Below are 21,795 nucleotides of genomic sequence, written 5' to 3'. Positions count from 1 at the left end.
CAATAAAATTATGCTAAAAAGAAATGCTTCTCCAACCATGCTTGTAATTTCAATGAATATTTTTCACAAGTTAAAGCAAGTCCCAGTTTACATATAAAATTTCAGTGAAGTTAAATTTCGGTAACAACCACTTCATTGTCATACCACAAATAATATTACTGTATTCCTTGAAAGCTATTAAACAGAAAGAGTGAATGAGAAGGAATTAAAGTCGCCTCTTGGCTCCCAGAGCGCCGCCACAAAAGGAGAAGAGTTCAGAGACACCGATCCACAAGGAAATATAGCTGTGCAAAGAAACCATAACCTCAGTTAGATATTAGTCTGGTGTCACTGCAGAAAGAACTATCACAGTGGTGATCATGAATAGTAAAGCAGCATACTTCATCATGTCTTCTACAATACAGACATATCATAGACACCTCTTGCGTGGCATAGAGGTATGTACTATGTGATAAAAGTATCTGGACGCCCCTACGCAATGCAGAGTGGATCGCTAGATGACACGAGAGGCGGACCCGCCATTATAAAAGGAGGTGGGGGTGTACTGTGTTCTCATTAGAGAAGTTGTGACAGCATAGTGACTCGGTCAGGAAAGCTCAACTTTTTCGAACGTGGACAAGTGACTGCGTGTCACCTTAATATCAAATACGAGGTACGTTCAAAAAATAATGCAACGCATGTTTTTTCTCGGCCTGTTTCGGTTGAAAAAAATGTAGAATATGGTTTGGGACATCACGGAATATTCCCGCTTCAGCCCCTATAGCATCATTAAGTTCCGATAGGTGGTGGCGCTGTATGTAGCCTTCAAAATGTAACGGAGATACGTTCGCAGCAGAGAGGTCAGAGGTTATCTTCTTTGAGCGGGATACTGATAACGTCGCAGATATTCATAGGTGCTTGCAGAATGTTTACGGAGACCTGTCAGTGAACAAAAGCACGGTGAGACGTTGGGCGAGGCAATTTTCACCTCGCAGTAAAGTCGCTGAAACAAAACAGCAACCCATGGAGTGGCGCCACCTCACGTCTCCTCCGAAGAAAGAGTTCAAAGTCGCACCCTTAACTGATAAAATCATGGCGACGGTCCTCTGGGACTCCGAATGAAGTTTATTGTGCTAACCTCAGTAAACCGAAGAAATGACTTCAGCACTTTCGTCGCCACAAACTTCTCCTTCGCCATGACAACACAGGGTTCAAACAAGTCTGTGCACCCGAGAAGAGCTCATGAAACATCATTGGACTGTTCTTTCTCATCCACCGCATAGTCCGAAACTCCCATCTTCCATCAGCATGGTCCAATGAAGGACGCACTCCGCGGGGAGCAGTAAGTGGATGACGGGAAGATTAAAGCTGCAGCAAGATGTTGGCTCCGACGTCGACCAGTAGAGTAGTACCATATGGGCACACAGGCTCTCCGAGTAACGTGGCAATGAACGGAGATTATGTTGAAAAACAGGGTTTTGTAGCCAAAATAGTCGTGATTAATATACTGTATTGAATCCTGAATAAAAAAGCCAACCAGCTTTCAGAATTAAAATGCGTTGCATTACGTTTTGAACGAACCCTGTAAATCAGAGACATTTCAACCCTTCTAAAGCTGCACTTATCGGCTGTTGGTTATGTGATTGTCAAGTGGAAACGCGAAGGAACATCGACAACTAAAGAAAGCCTAGGCAGACATCATGTACTGGCAGGTAGGAACGGTCGAGCATTGCTGAGTACGATTATAAAGAATCGAATAACTTCAGCGGCAGGAACCCCTCGCGAGTTCCAAATTGCTACAAGCGTCTGTCTAGCACAGTTACTGTCCGCAGGGAGTTGAAAAGAATGGCACAGAATGGTCGAGCAGCTCCTCATAAGCAACATACTTCTACAGTCAATGCTAAGCGACGCTTGGGTGGCGTACAGAGCGTCGACACTGCACAGAGAATGACTGGAAACGAATGATTTGCTATGGTGACTCACGCTATTCCACGTGGAAATCCGATGTAACGGTTTGAGTTTGGCGAATACCTGGAGAATGCCACGCGCCGCCATTTGTACTGCGAGTAGGCGATGCTACGGTATGTGGTGCTTTTCGTATTTAGGGTGTGATCGTTTGTTGCATGTACAAAAAACGCCAAATGCGGAAGAATATAAACACATACCACAGCATTGTGTACTGCTTTGAGTAGAGGAACGCTTGCGAAATTATTGTATCGGTGTGAAAATGCACCCAGTCATAAAGCAGCAACTATGAAGCCATGATTTGTGGACAAAAACACTCCCAACGCAACGCCCGACATCATTACTTAGGACACCTCACTGAAAGTGCCCCAGTATAGTTCACCCGTCATAAAGGCAAACGATTGACACACCCAGTGTTGGCGCCCAGCAATAGGTGTCTGGATAGTTTTGATCGGATAGCGTCCCTTACAAAGTACTGTCTTGTGCCATTTCGTCAAATTGCAGAAGTCTATTTTGTGGCATAGAGATCTATTTCGACGAATTAGAGTGACTGTCTCTAATCCAGTTGCTCATGACTGCATCTTCCGCTCCGTGTTCAGTAGATCATCCAAAATCGTTTGACTATTTGTGGTACGTAAATATGTGCCATTGTCGCTAGATATAGCTAATGCTTACATCTACATCTACATACATACTCCGCAAGCCACCTGACGGTGTTTGGTGGAGGGTACTTTGAGTACCTCTATCGGTTCTCCCTTCTATTCTAGTCTCGTATTGTTCGTGGAAAGAAAGATTGTCGATATGCCTCCGTGTGAGATTAATTTTATCCTCATGTTCTCTTCACGACATATACGTAACAGGGAGTAATATACTGCTTGACTCCTCGGTGAAGCTATGTCCTCGAAACTTCAACAAAAGCCCGTACCGAGCTACTGAGCGTCTCTCTTGCAGAGTCTTCCACTGGAGTTTATCTGTCACCTCCATAACGCTTTCGCGATTACTAAATGATCCTGTAAAGAAGCGCGCTGCTCTCCGTTGGATCTTCTCTCTCTCTCTCTCTCTCTCTCTCTCTCTCTCTCTCTCTCTCTCTCTCTCTCTACCAACCCTATATGGTACGGATCACACACCGGTGAGCGGTATTCAACCAATAGGCGAACAAGTGTACTGTAACCTACTTCCTTTGTTTTCGGACTGCGTTTCCTTAGGATTCTTCCAATGATTAATTTTATATGTTCATTCCATTTTAAATCACTCCTAATGCCTACTCCCAGATAATTTACGGAATTAACTGCTTCCAGTTACTGACCTACTATATTTTAGCTAAATGATAAAGGATCTTTCTTTCTATGTATTCGCAGCACATTACACTTGTCTACATTGAGATTCAGTTGCCATTCTCTGCACTATGCGTCAATTCGTTGCAGATTCTCCTGCATTTCAGTACAATTTTCCATTGTTACAACCTCTCGATGTATTACAGCATCATCCGCAAAAAGCCTCAGTGAACTTCCGATGTTATCCACAAGGTCATTTATGTATATTGTGAATAGCAACGGTCCTACAACACTCCCCTGCGGCACACCTGAAATCACACTTACTTCGGAAGACCTCTCTCCATTGAGAATGACACGCTGCGTTCTGTTATCTAGGAACTCTTCAATCCAATCACGCAGTTGGTCTTATAGTCCATACGCTCTTACGTTGTTTATTAAAAGATTGTGGGGAACTGTATCAAACGCCTTGCGGAAGTCAATTAACACGGCATCTACCTGGGAACCCGTGTCCATGGCCCTCTGAGTCTCGTGGACGAATAGCGCGAGCTGGGTTTCACACGATCGTCTTTTTCGAAACCCATGCTGATTCCTACAGAGTAGATTTCTAGTCTCCAGAAAAGTCATTATGCTCAAACATAATACGTGTTCCAAACTTCTACAACTGATCGACGTTAGAGATATAGGTCTATAGTTCTGCACATGTATTCGACGTCCCTTCTTGAAAACGGGGATGACCTGTGCCCTTTTCCGATCCTTTGGAACGCCACGCTCTTCTAGAGACCTACGGTACACCGCTGCAAGAAGGGGGGCAAGTTCCTTCACGTACTCTGTGTAAAATCGAACTAGTATCCCATCAGGTCCGGCGACCTTTCCTCTTTTGAGCGATTTTAATTGTTTTTCTATCCCTCTGTCATCTATTTCGATACCTACAATTCTGTCATCTGTGCGAAAATCTAGAGAAGGAACTACAGTGCAGTCTTCCTCTGTGAAACAGCTTTGGAAAAAGATATTTAGTATTTCGGCCTTTAGTCTGTCATCCTCTGTTTCAGTACCATTTTGGTCACTGAGTGTCTGGGCATTTTTTTTTTTTTTTTTTTTGATCCACCTACCGCTTTGACATAAGACCAAAATATCTTAGGATTACCTACCAAGTCAGTACATAGAACTTTACTTTAGAATTCATTGGACGCCTCTCGCGTAGCCATCCTCACACTACATTTCGCTTCGTGTAATTTTTGTTTGTCTGCAAGGCTTTGGCTATGTTTATGTTTGCTGTGATGTTCCCTTTGCTTCTGCAGCAGTTTTATAACTAGGTTGTTGTACCGCGGTGGCTCTTTTCCATCTCTTACGATCTTGCTTGGCACGTACTCATCCAATACATATTGTACGATGGTTTTGAACTTTGTCCATAGATCCTCAACACTATCTGTACTTGAGACAAAACTTTTGTGTTGAGCCGTCAAGTACTCTGAAATCTGCTTTTTGTCACTTTTGCTAAACAGAAAAATCTTCCTACCTTTTTTTTATATTTCTATTTAGGCGGTAATCATCGATGCAGTAACCGCTTTATGATCGCTGTTTCCCTTGGAGGACACAAAATGTATTCAGTTCTACTTTCCGCTAGTAGTACTTGTTTAGAAATCCGCAATGCCAATGTATATTCCTTCAGAAACAAAACAGAAACTTTTACTAACTGCAGCGAGATTTCCGTCACTGAATATTCTGTGTATTAAATTCTGTACACTGACGTTCTTACTTAATGACGACGACGTACGTGTGACGCACTTCCGGCTGTTACGGAGTTAATTCGGGAGCCGATATCTATCACCCATTCATCTCTGACCGTACGGTAGCTAGGGCGGTTAATACACACGTGCGCTGTACGTTATCGCAAACACACAAAGAAAAAAAGACTGGCTACCATATCCGTACTTATAAATCAATGCTGTAACGCTTGGACTGTGTGAACGTCCCATGCTGCCGCAGGAGCTCCGTTAATTCCAGCCAATTAACTCAGAGCGGCGTTTCTTTACAAGGCACCGTTTAAGTCACATCTGAAAAACACTGCGGACCCACCGCACTGGACATTCTGTCTCTTTTTTCCCCCGACACTAAGAGGAGAACTGATCTCATTTTTCTCTGAAGCCCAGTGAACACTGTTTAAGGATTGTTGTTCTCCAGAGCTACAGCACATTGCCCTGCCGGTCGGAAATACTAACTGCTACTGTTACGGTCATGAAGAGGACCAAGACGTGCGCGTCGTTTCTCAACCACAGTCACAAGTACAACGAATAGGTTAGTTTGAAGGTTCAATCTGATTAAATTGTTTGTGCAGCTATGAACGGTTTTTGAGTAAAATTTGCTACAATATAGGATTAGAGTTGCGTCTCAGGATATAATTTTTAAGTTGCTTGTTTCATTGCATAATATCATAGTTACAAACAAAGTCAGTGATCAGGTAACGTGATGAAAACGATATTTTTGAAGCACTTCAATCTGTGAAATAAAATTAGCCGAAGGTACTGCATCCACTGAATTTCGCTCCTGTAAATAAAGATGTTTGCTATGTTAAAGATGATCTAAGTCTGCTAAAGCTCGATATCGGGTTCCATGTGTATGTGACACGCCTCAAAATGGGGCAGCCTGTACAGCAGCAGAGAAGGTATGTAAGGAACATCTGTGATGACCCGACTAGATCAACGAAGCAAATCAACGCCGCCGAGCAATGTCTCTAACATAATCGTGAAGTGAATTATCCTGCGATGAGTATCGTGGCGCAAAAGTCAAATTTCTAGGACTGCGTAAATAAGGTGTCCATCGCAATAACATCTGGGAAGTTTGACGCTCAGTTTATTAAGATGCCGCCCACCATCACATCCACTAGAGCCGAGAAACTCTGCGAGAAAGTGTGCTTCACGGAATATCAGCGCGGGCTCTGAAGAACCAAAGAGCATCAGTGAGCGTAGTGGGCATCTCGAGTAGAAGTCACAGTCTCAAAGGCTATGTCCCGACTGACACACTCACTGACTCATCACCGCCCAGTCAAAACTACTAAGGATAGAAACTTGAAATTTTCACAGGTTGTTTATCTTACACTGTAAGAGATGTTTGAGAAGGGATTTTTCGAAATTCCACCCCTAAGGGGAGAAATAGGGACGAAAGGTTCTTTCAAAATATGTCGCTATTAAGGCAACTTTGCAATCTGACCTATGAAAATTGGTATTTTGTTTCCCGGTGAGAGAGGGGTTGAAACAGGTGATGATATGTTTTATGAAAACTGGTATTAGGCTTCTTAGTTTTTGGTTATGAACTGCAGATTAAAACTGAAGAAACTGCAAAAAGGCAGCAATTTAAGGAGATGGGACGCAGTAGAAGAATGGATAGCTTTGACAGATGAAATAGTGAAGGCAGCAGAAGATCAAGTAGGTAAAATGACCAGGTCTAGTATAAATCCTGGGGTAACACAGGAAATACTGAATTTAATCGATTAAAAGAGAAAATACAAAAATGTCATAAATGAAGCAGGCGAAAGGGATACAAACACCACAAAAATGAGATCGACAGGAAGCGCAAAATGACTAAGCAGGAATGGCTAGACGACAAATGTGTGGACGTAAAAGTATATATCACTAGGTATAACATAGACACTGCCCACAGAAAATTAAAGAGACCTTTGGAGAAAAGAGAACCTTTTGTACGAATATCAAAAGCTCAGATGGAAACAAGTCCTAAGCAAAGAAGGGAAAGCAGATATGTGGAAGAAGTATATAGAGGGTCAATACGACGGAGATGTACGTGAAGGCAAAATTATGAAAAAGGAAAAGGACATAGAGGAACATGAGAAGGGAGATACGGTGCTGGGTGAAGAATCTGAGAAAGCAATGAAAGACTTAAGTCGATACAAGGCCCCTGGAAAAGGCAATACTGCGTTAGAGCTACTGATAGCCTTGGCACAGCCAGCCGTGAGAAAACTCTTCCATACGGTGAGCAAGGTATATGAGACAAGCGAAATACCCTCAGGCATCAAGAAGCATATAATAATCTCAATTGCAAAGAAAGCAGATGCTGGCAGGTATGGAAATTACCGAACTATCAGTTTAATAAATTACGGCTGCAAAATACCAACACCAATCCCTTACTGAGGAATGGAAAAACTGGTAGAAGCTAAGCTCGATAAGATCAGTTTGAATTCCGGATAAATGGAGGAACATGCAAGACAATACTGATCGTACGACTTCTCACAGAAGATAGGTTAAGGAAAGGCAAACCTAGGCTTATAGCATTTGTAGACTTAGATAAAGCTTTTGACAATGCTGGCTTGACTACTATCTTTCAAATTCTGAAGGTGGCAGGGTTATAATACAGGAAGCGAAAGGCTATTTACAGTTTGAACAGAAACCAAATTGCAGTTATAAGGGTCAAGGGGCACGAAAGGGAAGCAGTGGTTGAGAAGGCAGTGAGACAGGGTTGTAGCATATCTCCGATGTTATTCAGTGTGTGTATTTAGCAAGCAATAAAGGAAACAAAAGAAAAAGTTGAAGTAGAAATTAAAATCCAAGGAGAAGAAACGTTGAGGTTTGCCGATGACATTGTAATTCTGTCAGAGACAGCAAAGGAGTTGGAGGAGCAGTTGAACGGAATGGACAGTATCTTGAAATAAGGATATAATATGAACATTACAAAAGGAAAACAAGGATAGTGAAATGTTGTCCAATTAAGTCCGGTGATGCTGAGAGAATTAGATTAGGAGAAGAGACACTTAAGGTAGTAAATGTGTTTTGCTATTTGGGAAGCAAATAACTGATGATCGTCGATGTAGGGAGGATATAAAATGTAGGCTGGCAATGGCAAGAAAAACGTTTCTGAAGAAGAGAAATTTGATTTAAGTGTCAAGAAATCTTTTCTGAAAGTACTTGTATGGAGTGTAGGCACGTATGGAAGTGGAAGATGGACGATAAACAGTTTAGTCGAGAAGAGGATAGAAGCTTTTGAAATGTGGTGCTACAGAAGAATATTCAAGATTAGATGTGAAGATCACGTAATTAATGAGGCGGTACTGAATAAAACTGAGGAGACGACATATTTGTGGTGCAACCCAACTAAAAGAAGGGATCGGTTGATAGGACACATCCTGATTCATCAAGGGATCATTAATTTAGTTCTGGAGGGAAGCGTGGGGGCTAAAACTCGGAGAGGGAGACCAAGGGATGAATACAGTAAGCATATTCAGAGAGACGTAGGTTGCAGTAGTTATCCGGAGGTGAAGGGGCCTGCACAGGATAGAGTAGCGTGGAGAGCTGCATCAATCAAATATTAGGCCTGCAGACAACAACAACAGCAACAACAACAACAACAAGAACGTGTTTCATTCTAACATTCAACCTCTAAGAGAGTGAAAGAGGACCAGACTGATGCAGTTATTCACCATCGCCCAGACCAGCCCAAACCACTGAAAACAGAAACTTTAAAGTCAGAGAGCGTGTGGATCTCACAGTATAGGCATCATTTAAGAAGAAGCTGTTCGAAATTCCACTTCTAAGGAGGTGAAATATCGGATCAAAGGCTTTGTGAAAATATGCTGCTATTAAAGCAATTTTGAAGCTAGAACTAGGAAAATTAGTATTTGGTTTCTTAGTCAGAAATAATTAAGTACCTATTTCAGCGTTTTAGGAAAGTCAGCCACTGATGAGGGGAAACAGAACGTGAAACCTTTGTCGAAAATAAATCATTATTAATGATTAATACAACATTATGAACGTTACAGCTACGAAAATTGCTATTTGACTTCATGGTTAGAAATAAAAAATTTTGTATTTCAGTGTTTTTGGAAATTCAGCCGCCTAAGGAACTGAAACAGGAGATCAAAATTTTTATGATATTGTTACATTATGAAGCACTTCGAGGCTAAATATACGGAAATTTGTATTTGGCTTCTCTGTTAGAAATAAATAAATACACGTTTCACTGGTTTTGGAAATTCATCGCCTAAAGGGATGAAATAGAGGGATGAAAACTGTTAAGAAAATATTTTGTTATGCTAAAAAAATTAAAGCCGAATTTATGAAAATGTATATTTCATATATAAAAAATATCTGTTGGGGATAAAAGTTTCAGTGGAAACATCACCACATGAAGGCAAAAGGCGTGATTAAAAAAAATCCTGCACCCCAGACACACTTTTTGGTCAGAACTTATATGGCCTTAATTAACGTGAAAAGTTTAGACGTTGTTGCAATTTTTGGACAACACAAAAATTGGGTTAAAGAAAAACAAAAAAAGAAAGAAAAATCTGTGCAGACCATACAGTCTATGGGAGCGAAGAAGTGGGCGTTAAACTAGTTAGTTGCAAACAGCGGCACGGTACTAGCAACAATTCACAATCTGGCTGGACTCAGGCAGGGAGTACACGTAGCAGCAAAACTCGCAACATGTGAAGGAGGCTGCTGGGTCGGTCATCGAAACACTGTGCAGAAAATGGAAACACCAACTTGGCTGGACTCTACATTAATAAAACCTCGTAAAATTTATGACTGTCGGAGGTTACAAAACAAAATATTTTCTACTTAATTTCGTACATAACATTCCGTGGGAGACCTAATAACTGCTATTAACTACACACATTATGTACTCCTGAGAATAAAATTAAGAGTAGTAATATTTATGGTTTAGTAGCAATGTAACTTTTCCCCCTCTAGTGTTCTAGGGTTAATGATGGGTATGCTGCAGACATACCCATTCACTCAAGATAGTAACTGCCGTGATCACAAGAATGATTACGGGCGGTCGCCGAATCAAAATCAGAGAAGTCGCTGTCGGCGGTGGCGCATCAGTTGGTTCTTGCCATCATTTTCTTCCGGATGTTTTTGATATGAAACGTTCAACTTCAAAATTTGTTCCAAAACTGTTGAATTTTGACAAAAAAAGCAGTTATTGCGAATGACTCAATAGTTGATACATCAGTTTAGCAACGATGAAAAACTGCCGGAATGTGTCATAACAGGTGATGCAACAACGGTTTACAGATGCGAAGTCAAAAATGAAGCCGGGGTGGCCGAGCGGTTCTAGGCGCTACAGTCCGGAACCGCGCCACCGCTACGGTCGCAGATTCGAATCCTGCCTCGGGCCTGGATGTCTGTGATGTCCTTAGGTTAGTTAGGTTTAGGTAGTTCTAAGTTCTAGGGGACTGATGACCTCAGCTGTTGGGTCCCATAGTGCTCAGAGCCATTTGAACCACGTAGTATAACTTATCCCAGGCCAGTATTCGCCACCTGTTCGATCAACTGGATACGAAAGTCAGCACCTGCATTCCCGTCCTTGGAGGCTAACCACGTACTAATACAGGTGTTTCAGGTTGGGTCGACACCTGGTACCTCGTAACCGATTGTGCTGTTGATCTATAAATGTAATCATTTCATATGCTCCATATGCACTGTTGCAACAATAGAACTTGAGTGAAATGGAAACAAATTTTTGACATTCCGCGTTGACTTAAATGAATGCCCTCTCGCTGCCAGTGTCTGTAATTCCTTCGTGTCTGAACTGGAAACGTCTATAAGGAAGTACTATTTTTCCTAGCAGTGTATCACATGGGCGCAATTTCTATGGAGATAACATTGATGCAGACAAACAAAAAATTCAGAGAACCCACATTATTAGAATATAGTTGATCAGTGTTTGGCACAAAACTTGCAGCTTGACCATTGAATAACTAAATGATACTGTGTAAATAGACCGAAAGGTACAATATCGCTTGTCAGCGCGATCGGCCACTAGTCATTGTAAAGAGTTATAGCTGCCAAGACCTCATAGATTGATTTATAGTGGTTGGCATTTGACAGCCAACGGGCGGTGCACTTCCCGCGAACGGTATACTACTGGGGGCTGTATTACCACCGTTGGCTCTTTCTGTGATGCCACCCCTACTGCACAGCGGGATGTGCCAGCCACTGAAGGTGACTTCATCACCAAAAGGTATCAATCGGATTACCTGTAAATTAGTAAACAACATATTTCCAACCACTCTGCAACCATCTCCTTCCCTAAGGTGTTGAATGCGCTGTTAATGATAGAGATAAAGGCTGTGGATGCATGTTTGCTTCCATAATTCTATATGTGGAACACCGATACGTGTAGAAATTCTGACTATGCTGTTGAAAGACTACGTTCTACCAACCAAATAACGACTTCAACTCCATCCACACTCCGTTCGTTTGCATTTTCGTATGAAACAAGTAAACCCACGATTCCTTAAAGAAACCAACTCCCGTGTATAAAACAGCTTGAAAAGGGGGTGATGAGCTGAAGTGTTATGTATTTGACATTAAGCGTGTACGCGAGGAAATGTGTGTAAATAAGTTTGAAATTATTGGTAGAAGTAGTTGGAATTCACTAAGTGTTCTCATTACCGAAACACCGCATGAATATAGTCTGGATAATCTGCGCTCCATTTTTAGCAGAAGTTAGTTTTTTAAGCATCTAAATGTCTATGGCGCTATATCTCCTGAGCTGTATGTCGTACAATATTATAATTTTGTCGTTACACTCAGTGGTATATGTAGATACTCCCTCCAAATTATGTTACTAATAGACTCAGTAGTAAATACATAATAAACTCAAATCCAACGTCTGGTGCTCGAGTTTTACTACATGAACATCGAAGGTGTATAAGGGACGATTAAAAAGTTTATTTTCGGAGGACTTACAATCCAGAATTGGTATGCCAATTAGGCAAAATCGCCGTGAGAAACATTCTTCACTCGCGAGTTCATGTGTACCAGTGTTTGTCCTTCGGCAGCCATGAAGAGAATAAGAGAACGTTGGTCCTGTTTGGAAGAATTTGGTAATAACGTCGCCATAGTTCACGTTTCCACGTTTACCGCATGCCTCTCAGAATGACACGAGTGCTGCAGTAATCCCTTGCCTACACGTCGGAGACAACACAACAAGTCACGCAACTTTCGGCAACATTGGAGCTTTTACATGAGAGCGAAAATTGATTGTGAATCAGGAAATCCGACAGCTAGAACCGCATTTCCAAAATAGGTATTGGAATGTTCACAAGTGTCATTCGTCTTCAGAGCAGTGTTCTGTGTAGTCGTGAGCGCACTATGTATGAGCTAAGTGAATTCGAACGTGGGAAAATTGTTAGTGCTTCTATTATGGGAGCTACAGTTTTGGTTTTTCAACGGCCACCGTATACAATATTTTTATCGTTTGCAGGGAAAGTGGAGAAACATCATCCGCTAAGCCACAACGCGGACTTTATTGAGTGACCTTCACAGACGGTCATTGAAGAGGATTGTGACGAAAAATAAGGACGATATCAGCAAAAGTCGCTGCAGAACTGAATGTCGCACTCGCCAACCCTGTCAGAACCAAAACAATGCGAAGGAACCTCCGCAAGCAGGGAATTGCAGGGCGAGATGAATTTACCATAACAGCAAAACGTAGAGCCTACGCAATAACTTCTGGACTATCGAGAAATGGAACAATGTGATTTGGTCGGGGGAGTCTTTTTGCACATCGTTTCCAACTTCTGGCTGAGTGTACATCCTAAGAGTGAAACATGGAGGGGGTCCGTTGGTGATATGAGTAGCTACACTATGTGATCAAAAGTATCCGGACACCTGGCTGAAAATGATTTACAAGTTCGTGGCGCCTTCCATCGGTATTGGTCGAATTCAATACGATGTTGGCCCACCCTGAGCCTTGATGACAGCTTCCACTCTCGCAGGCATACGTTAAATCAGGTGCAGGAAGGTCTCTTGGGGAATTTTAACCCATGTCGGTCGGTGAGGCGTTCCAAAACATCCCAAATGTGTTCTATAGGACACAGGCCAGGACTCGGTGCAGTCCAGTCCATTGTAGGTATGTTATTGTCGTGTAACCACTCCGAAATAGGCCGTTCGTTATGAACAGGTGCTCTATCGTGTTGAAAGATGCAATCGCCATGCACAAATTGCTCTTCAACAGTGGGAAGCAAGAAGGTGCTTAAAACATCAATGTAGGCCTGTGCTGCGATAGTTCCATGCAAAACAACAACGGCTGAAAGCCCCCTTCGTGAGAAACACGACCATACCATAACACCAACGCCTCAGGATTTTACTGTTGGCACTACACACGCTGGCAGATGACGCTCTCCGCGCATTTGCCATACCCACACCCAGCCATCGGATCGCCAAATTGCGTACCGTTATTCGTCACTCCGCACAACGTTTTTCTACTGTTCAATCGTCAATGTTTACGCTCCTTACAACACGCTAGGCGTCGTTTGGCATTTACCGAAGTGATGTGTGGCTTATGAGCAGCCGCTCGACCATGAAATCCAAGTTTTCTCACCTCCCGCCTAACTGTCATAGTACTTGCAAGGGATCCTGATGCAGCTTGGTATTCCTGTGTGATGTTCTGGATAGATGTCTGCCTATGACATATTGCGACTCTCTTCAACTATCTGCGGTCTCTGTCAGTCAACAGACAAGGTCGACCTGCACACTTTTGTGCTGTACGTGTTCCTTCACGTTTCCACTTCACTATCGCATCGGAAACAGTCGACCTAGGGATGCTTAGGAATGTGGAAATCTCGCATACAGACGTATGACACAAGTGACATCCAGTCACCTGAACATGTTCGAGGTCCCTGAGCTCTTCAGAGCGCCCCATTCTGCTCCCTCACGATGTCTAATGACCACTGAGGTCGCTGATATGGAGTACCTGGGAGTAAGTAGCAGCACAATGCACCTAATATGACACAGTGTATGTGTGGTATTCCACGAGCACCTTGGTTACTGTGTACGTCCGAATTACTGCCAAGGATTATGGGACCGTTGCAGGTGATCAAGTGCTATTCCGTAACGCAATGCTCGTTCACCAACGGTGATGCTGTGTGCCAAGGCGACACGACACTTGTCACACAGATCGCTTCATTCAGAACCGCTTTTATGAGCACGGGGATGAAGTGTGAAGTGTCTAATCTTCGCTGGCCACCGCAGAGTCACGATATCTCTGTTTTACAGTGGTCTGCTTTGGGGAGAAGGCTGGGTGGTCGCTATCCATCTCCTTCATTGTTACTTTGCAGGAAGAATGGTATAAGTTTCCCTTAAAAACCGCACAGAGGCTGTAGCTATTCATTCTGTGACGAGTGTCTGTTGCTCATAATGTCAACGAGTTTACCACACCGTATTTAACACAGTAATGTGTTATGTTCTTGATGTTTTTTATATTTTTGTCCACCACTGTATTTGCGGCATCAGTAAACTATCCAGTAGAATTTACCACCAGATCACACTCACAGTCATAGCTAAAAAATTCAGTTATTTCAATTCAAGCGCACACCTCAACTTGCACTTTAAAACAAAAAGGGCAATAAATAAAGCTGTAGGTAGCGGACTACCAATACACGGAATAAAACATATGTGTAACCAGCTGTATCTCTGTAATCAGTACCAGATGTAGAAGTATGAAACCAAAATTTGGTTGTTGTTAGAAACTGATAAACAATATTTTACTCTAAATAATCTCCATTGCTGTTTATACATTTCTCGCACCTCTCCGGCAGGCTATGATTACCACATATATATATACTAAGATGGTATCTGTTCTTTCGGACATGTCCGAAAGAACAGATACCATAGGTGACCATTCAGCTCGTTAGAATGAAATTACAATGGAATGAACACCCTTAGCTGCTTACAGGCGTTGACATACGTCAACGGGGACAGGTGAAAGTGTGTGCCCCGACCGGGACTCGAACCCGGGAACTCCTGCTTACATGGCGGACGCTCTATCCATCTCAAAGAACAGATACCATCTTAGTATATATATATATATATATATATATATAGTTAAGGGTACACCAGCCACTTGACCATCTTCTTCTTCGGTGCGAATGCACAAACAGTGCCCGAACTCTTACGGGAATCGGCAACGCGCCGCGAGTAATGAGTATAATGGGCGTGACAATACGTTGAGAATGTGAGTTTCGCGGAAGGCGTGCTGCAGTCGCGCTATCCTCTGTGTCCTCGGTGGCTCAGATGTACTGTAACGTGCCCTCTGTAATAAAAAAAACTGGGTTAACAGGTCAACAACGAACTTAAATGGATGTCTTACGACGTCCGCTCGGAGCAGACCAACGAACTAAAGCGAACAAAAAAAAAAAAAAGAAAAAAAATGGATAGAGCGTCTGCCATGTAAGCAGGAGATCCCGGGATCGATTCCCGGTCGGGGCACACATTTTCATCTGTCCCCGTTGACGTATGTCAACGCCTATAAGCAGCTAAGGGTGTTCATTTCATTGTAATGTGATTTCCACGACAAAAAAAGTTCTTCTTTTAAAGGGAACCAGTCAGAGAACGATTTTCGTACATTTTCATACGAACTGAAGCGTTGTTCAGCGAGAGCGTGACCCAGTGATGCAAACAGGTGACAATCGGACGGAGACAAGTCTGGAGAATAAGCCACATGCCCTGCTATTTTCCATCTGAACGCCCCGATCGTTTTCCTGACCCGTTTTGCTGTGGCGAGGCGGGGTGGGGGGGGGGGGGGGGGAGGGGGAGGGGTTATCACGGAGCAATATGAGTTTGTATTGCCTTTTTCCATATTCCAGTCGTTTTTCACGTACTGCTCGATTTAAATTGATCAATTGCTGTTGGTAGTGATCAGTGTTAATGCTTCGACTATGTTTTAGCAGCTCATAATAGATGACATCTTTCTGATCCCAGCAAAAAGAGAACATTGCCTTCTTTCCAAAGTGATTTGGTCTTGCAGTGGATGTCGATGGCTTTCCTAGATTCAACCATGATTTACGACTCTTAGGATCCATTTTACATCACCTGTCACTATTCGATGGAGAAGTGACTTTCTTTTGTATCTGGTGAGCAGTATTCTACAAGCTGTCTTTCGAATTGCTTGCTGTCTTTCATTCAGTTCATGCGGAACCCATTTCCCCACTTTCTGCACTTTTCCCATAGTTTTCAACAGAAGAGAAACGGCTTCCTGCGTCACATGCAATTGTTCCGCGAGTTCCTGTTAAGTCTGAGTATCATCTTCATCCAATAAAGCCTGCAATTCGCTGTCTTCGAACTTTTTTGATGGTTTCCCGCACTCGTCACTTCTCACGTCAAAATCACTACTTTTGAATTTTTTGAACCACTCGAAACACTGTGTTTTTCCAAGAGCATGTTCGCTGAAAGCTTTGACAAGCTTCCGATACAACTGTGCAGCAGTTTTCTTCAAGTGATAACAGAAAACCAACGCCGCCCGCAAATTGTAGTTCATAGGCACAAAACTCGACCCGTTTACGGACTTGGAACAGATACCAATGAATGGGACTTGGGTTACTGTTTGTCGACATTTGTCGTCAGTCTTTACGGGAACCAGATGGCGCTGCAGACACGGCCTCACGAGCCCTACACTGACGCCTAGCACCATCTATAGGGAAATTCCGGTTTCATACTTCTGGTAAAAACTGGATACGTTTTATATGGAATGTCTATATAACCACCTCCTAAAATATATTACCAGCTCCTAAAGTATTTCTCCCGAAACGGCCTGATTATCATAAGTGAACTGTAGATATTCTGTTTGATTTGTTTAGAAGATACGGACTTGGAAGCGACTTTCTATCACAGCTTGCAGTGGAGCGCTGCGGTGGCTGTTTGCAAACAGTACTGGTCATAACAAAGATGCAATTTTGAATATTAGCCTTGAGATGCGAATTAATTTCAGTCTGACTCTATTATTACTGTCCGGAACGATTTAAGAAAGACCGCCAACACAAATCAAAGCAGCGGTTAACTCAGGACCGGGCTCGTATTCCGGAGGTCAACGGTTTAAATCCCCGTCAGCGATCCAAATTTAGCTTTTTTTCCGGAAATCACTAAGGGCACATTCTGGGAAAGGATACTCTGAGAACCAATCCAATACGTGTTTCCTTCCTTCCAAGTTCCATTGCCAGAATCCTGAAACGGCTGCTACAAGATTATCGACAGTTACATCATCAGACCTTCTCCAAACGAATCAGTGTTGCAGCAGTTTCAACTGTCGCCCATAGGGGTGTCTTACTATAATAAACTTCCTAGTTACACGGTTTAAGGCGTGAAAATAAACATTTATGAAGAGGAGTTTGAACAAAAAGAACTGTTGCAATTAGTAGTTAAACAGCTTTAATGATAAGGCTCTCAACATAATTGAAATTACTGCTATTGCAGTGCCGATTTCAGTTGCACTGACGTCAAAGCGTAGCATATATTCAGAAAGGTTTTGCCGTTTCCCTTTTCATCTCAGCCCTCCCCCCTCCGTCCCTCTGCGTGCCTCTCCCTCTCTCTCTCTCTCTCTCTCTCTCTCTCTCGCTTTCTCTTTCTCTCTCTCCTGCACGAACCACTTTGAAAGGCTCGCGGTGAGTGACACAGACAGAACAGCCTTACGTCATCTCTGCTTCGCTTCTCCGTTATTCCTACGCCATTCCGTTCCGGCCGCCTCCCGACTTTTGCCTCGTAAAGGCGGCCTGTTTTCGTTGCTCCTCCGGCCGCTAGCAGGTCTCTTAGCGCTGCTGTCGACAGTTTGAGAGCTGCGTCTGTCATGCCTGACGTGGAAGCCTCGGGCGCGCCCGGTTGTTTCTGGTAATCCCTTCCCCCATTAATAACCGCGGCAGACCAGAGACGGAAATAGCAGCAGCTCCGAAGTAGCCTTTAAATCTGGCCCTTTCCCTTTATTTTCGAGGTAGCGAGTCTGCACCTTCGAAAACAGTGACTCGGATATTTAAAAAAACTGTATCAAGACATTCGACGTATTCCAACTGGCTAACTTTATTCAAGCAGAGTAATAGTTTTTGAACAGAATCGATCATGAAATAAAACTTTCAACACCGTAACTGTTGCTTAGGACTATTTTATTTATTGTTATTACTACACGCGGCTGCGTTCCCACTGTCAGCTACGATGGATAATGAAGATATGTATATTGCAGGCTTGAAATTGGAACTGTGCACTGGTGCAGCTGAGAATGAGGCGTGAAATCTCGAAACCGATCATGCATTAAAATTTGTAACAACATAACCACAGTAGGAGGTTATTTTATTTATTGTTGTTACTATATGCCGCTGCGTTCCCACCATCCTATACGACGGACAATGGAGATATTCATGACAACTGTTCGTATCTGATAAAAATATATTACCTGTCAAAGATATTAGCCACCTGGTTTGCAGCGATTGTCTTCATGACAACAGCTTGACAGGTTGGCTACTTTACAGGAATGAGCGCTTGAGAATGCGACAGCGACCAATAACTAGAGTGCGTTCGAAAATGTGGATGGCCAAACGAGGATTTCAGCCTCGGCTATCTCGATCACGAGTCCAATTACTTCATCTTTGCGCCATCCTCTTCGCCGAAATGAGAAGGGTCTGCTGGAAACTAACAAAGTCAGTGGAAAACAGTGAGTACATTCCTGAAGCAGAAGAGCGCGAAAGAGTTGACCTGCTACGCAGAATCTCTTAATGACGTAATTATAGTATCTTAGCAGTAACAGGGTAAACAGGGGAACCAGACAAGCAACACTAGCTCTAATATTAGCTGCACAGGGACGACTTGAAAGGAGTTTAATTATACCCGTAATTTTCTTAGAGATGGAAAAACAAAATGTTTGTGGTATCGGAAAAACAAGAATAGACTGTAAAGATCAAAGAATAATTAGGAACATTTTCAAAAGTGTGACACTTCACATGGCTAAGTAACCACACATCTCAACCATGTGTGAAATTCGAACCCTAGAACATAACTGACTTAAATGATGATTCTGAGTTTAAAATGCATCTGTAGCAATTATATCTGTGATTAACTAGCCCTAAGCTGAGATCTACTCAACCTCGGACATGATGTTAGATTACTGGGAGACAGTAACGCCAACTGCATGATGCAATAAATGGAAATTTTAATGTTCCAAAATAAGAGCAACACATACTGCTTTCGGATTACACACTGGTCAGTCTGATGAAACGACTGAACAATAACGTTTTCTCATGTCATACTGCCTGTACTTAGAACTTCCTTATAAATAATTGTGGTCTTTCCTGTCCTATGGTTGGCTAACAATCGAGGACAGACTTTTGACGGGAAAGGGATGGCGTTAACCTGAGGGTAAATATTCATAGAGGCAGACATATACTGTACAAGAACGGCGTTTTATTCTATATGAGTTGTTTGGCACTATCTTCATAGTGCTTGTGATACAGTGCCGTACACGTTGCACATTGTCAATTAATAACAAATGTTATGACATCCCTAAAATACGTATTTATTCGTTACCAACGGCTCAACAGACTACTAAAATTGTACCGATTCAATCGCAAGAAGTGTGATTAAAATTCAGGATGAAAGGATACCAATGCTAATATTCATTGGTGACATTGCGGTACTCAGAGCAGAGAAAGTGAAAGAGGGAACTTTTTTATGAAGTTTCAGCTTAATGTAGCAGGGAGGACCAACAAGATGGATTACTAAATTTTATTTTTGCAGTTTCTATCACATCTGCATTCAAGTAATTTTATTTGTGGTATGTTCGTTAACGTTTAGATGAAAAGGCTTCGGTTTGAGAATGGATAATGAAGTCCGAAACTAGGCGCCACAAATAAAATCTTTTTAATGCAACTGTGACGGAAACCGAAAAAAATAACATAATTAAAGGACGTGTTAAATGAAATGAACAGTTTAATAAGCGCAGAATACGGTTAGAGAATAAAATGAAGAAATGCGAAAATAATGTGGAGAAGCAGAAGTGAGAACAGCGACAAACTTAACACCGGCAAAGTAGACAAAGTTAAGGAATTCAACTACCTTACCATCCAAATAATACACTGAAGCGCCAAAGAAACGCTTATAGGCTTGTTTATTCAAACACAGAGACAAGTAAACACGCAGAATACGGTCGGAAACGCCTATATAAGACAACAAGCGTCTGGCGCAGTTGTTACATCGGATACTGCTACTACAATGTCAGATTATCAAGATTTAAGTGAGTTTGAAAGTGCTGTTATAGTCGGCGGACGAGAGATGGGACACAGCCTCTCCGAGGTAGCGATGAAGTGGGGATTTCCCCGTACGACCATTTCACAACTGTACCGTGACTATCAGGAATCCTGTAAAACACCAAGTCTCCGACATCATTGCGGCTGGAAAAGTTCCGGCAAGAACGGGACCAACGACGACTGAAGAGAATCGTTCAACGTGAAGGAAGTGCAACCCTTCTGCAAATTGCTACAGATTACAATGCAGGGCCATCAACAACTGTCAGTGTGCGAACCATTCCTGCCTCGGGCATGGATGTTTGTGATGTCCTTAGGTTAGTTAGGTTTAACTAGTTCTAAGTTCTAGGGGACTAATGACCTCAGCAGTTGAGTCCCATAGTGCTCAGAGCCATTTGAACCATTTGTGCGAACCATTCAACGAAACATCATAGATATGGGCTTTCGACGCGAAGGTCTGCTCGTGAGCCCTCGATGACAGCACTGCACAAAGCATTACGCCTCGCCTGGGCCTGTTAACATAGACATTGGACTGTTGATGACTGGAAACATGTTGTCTGGCCGGATGAGTCTCGTTTCAAATTGTATCGAGCCCATGGCCGTGTAAGGGAATCGAGACAACCTCATAAATCCATGAACCCTGCATGTCAGCAGGGGACTGTTCAAGCTGGTGGAGGCTCTGTAATGGTGTGGGGTGTGTGCACTTGGAGTGATATGGGACTTCTGATACGTATACATAATACGACTCTAGCACGTGACACGTACGTAGGCGCCCTGTCAGATCACCTGCATCCTTCATGTCCATTGTGCATTCCGACAGACTTGAACTGTTCAAGCAGGACAATGCGACACCCCACACGTGCAGAATTGCAACAGAGTGGCTCCAGGAATACTCTTCCGAGTTCAAACACTTCCGCTGTCCACCAAACTCCCCAGACATGAACATTATAGAGCATACATATCTTGGATGCCTCGCGACATGCTGTTCAGAAGAGATCTCCAACCCTTCGTACTCTTACTGATTTATGGACAGCCCTGGAGCATTCATAGTGTCAGTTCCCTCTAGCACTACTTCAGACATTAGTCGAGTCTATGCTACGTCGGGTTGCGGCTTTTCAGCGTGCTCGCGGGGGTCCTCCACGATATTAGGGAGGTGTACCAATTTCATTGGCTCTTAATTGCACATGACAGACGAAGTAATGAACACATAAAAAGCTGATTAGTACAGCAAAGAAGGCATTGCTGGACAGAAAAACTCTTCTAGTATCAAATGTAGGCCCCAATTTGAGAAGGAACAGCACGACGACGGAAAAGAAGCGTTTGAAATGTGGTGCTAAATTGAAAATTAGGTGGCCTTGTAGGATAACGAAGGAGCAAGTTCTCAGAGTAATCGGTGAACAAAGGAATTCATGGGAAACATTAACAAGAAGAAGGACAGGATGATATGACATGTGTTAACACATCAGGGAATAATCTCCACGTTACTACACGGAGCTTTAGAGGAAGGCCGCAATTGAGAGAGGTGGTGGAGGGGGGGGAGGGGGGGGAGACGACGATTGAACT

The 21,795-nt window shown here is 42.8% G+C and overlaps 1 protein-coding gene across 1 annotated transcript in view; it reads right to left on the bottom strand.

The window, feature by feature from the left end:
- LOC126419409 (roundabout homolog 2-like) overlaps nucleotides 1–21,795 on the bottom strand; it is a 308,578-nt gene that overhangs the window by 192,841 nt on the left and 93,942 nt on the right. The gene's annotated exons all lie outside the window — the stretch shown is intronic.

This window comes from Schistocerca serialis, chromosome 9, assembly GCF_023864345.2.
Source record: "Schistocerca serialis cubense isolate TAMUIC-IGC-003099 chromosome 9, iqSchSeri2.2, whole genome shotgun sequence".
NCBI lineage: Eukaryota > Metazoa > Arthropoda > Insecta > Orthoptera > Acrididae > Schistocerca > Schistocerca serialis.
The sequence above is the reverse complement of the archived record's forward strand: the minus strand, read 5'-3'. Positions and strand labels throughout refer to the sequence as shown.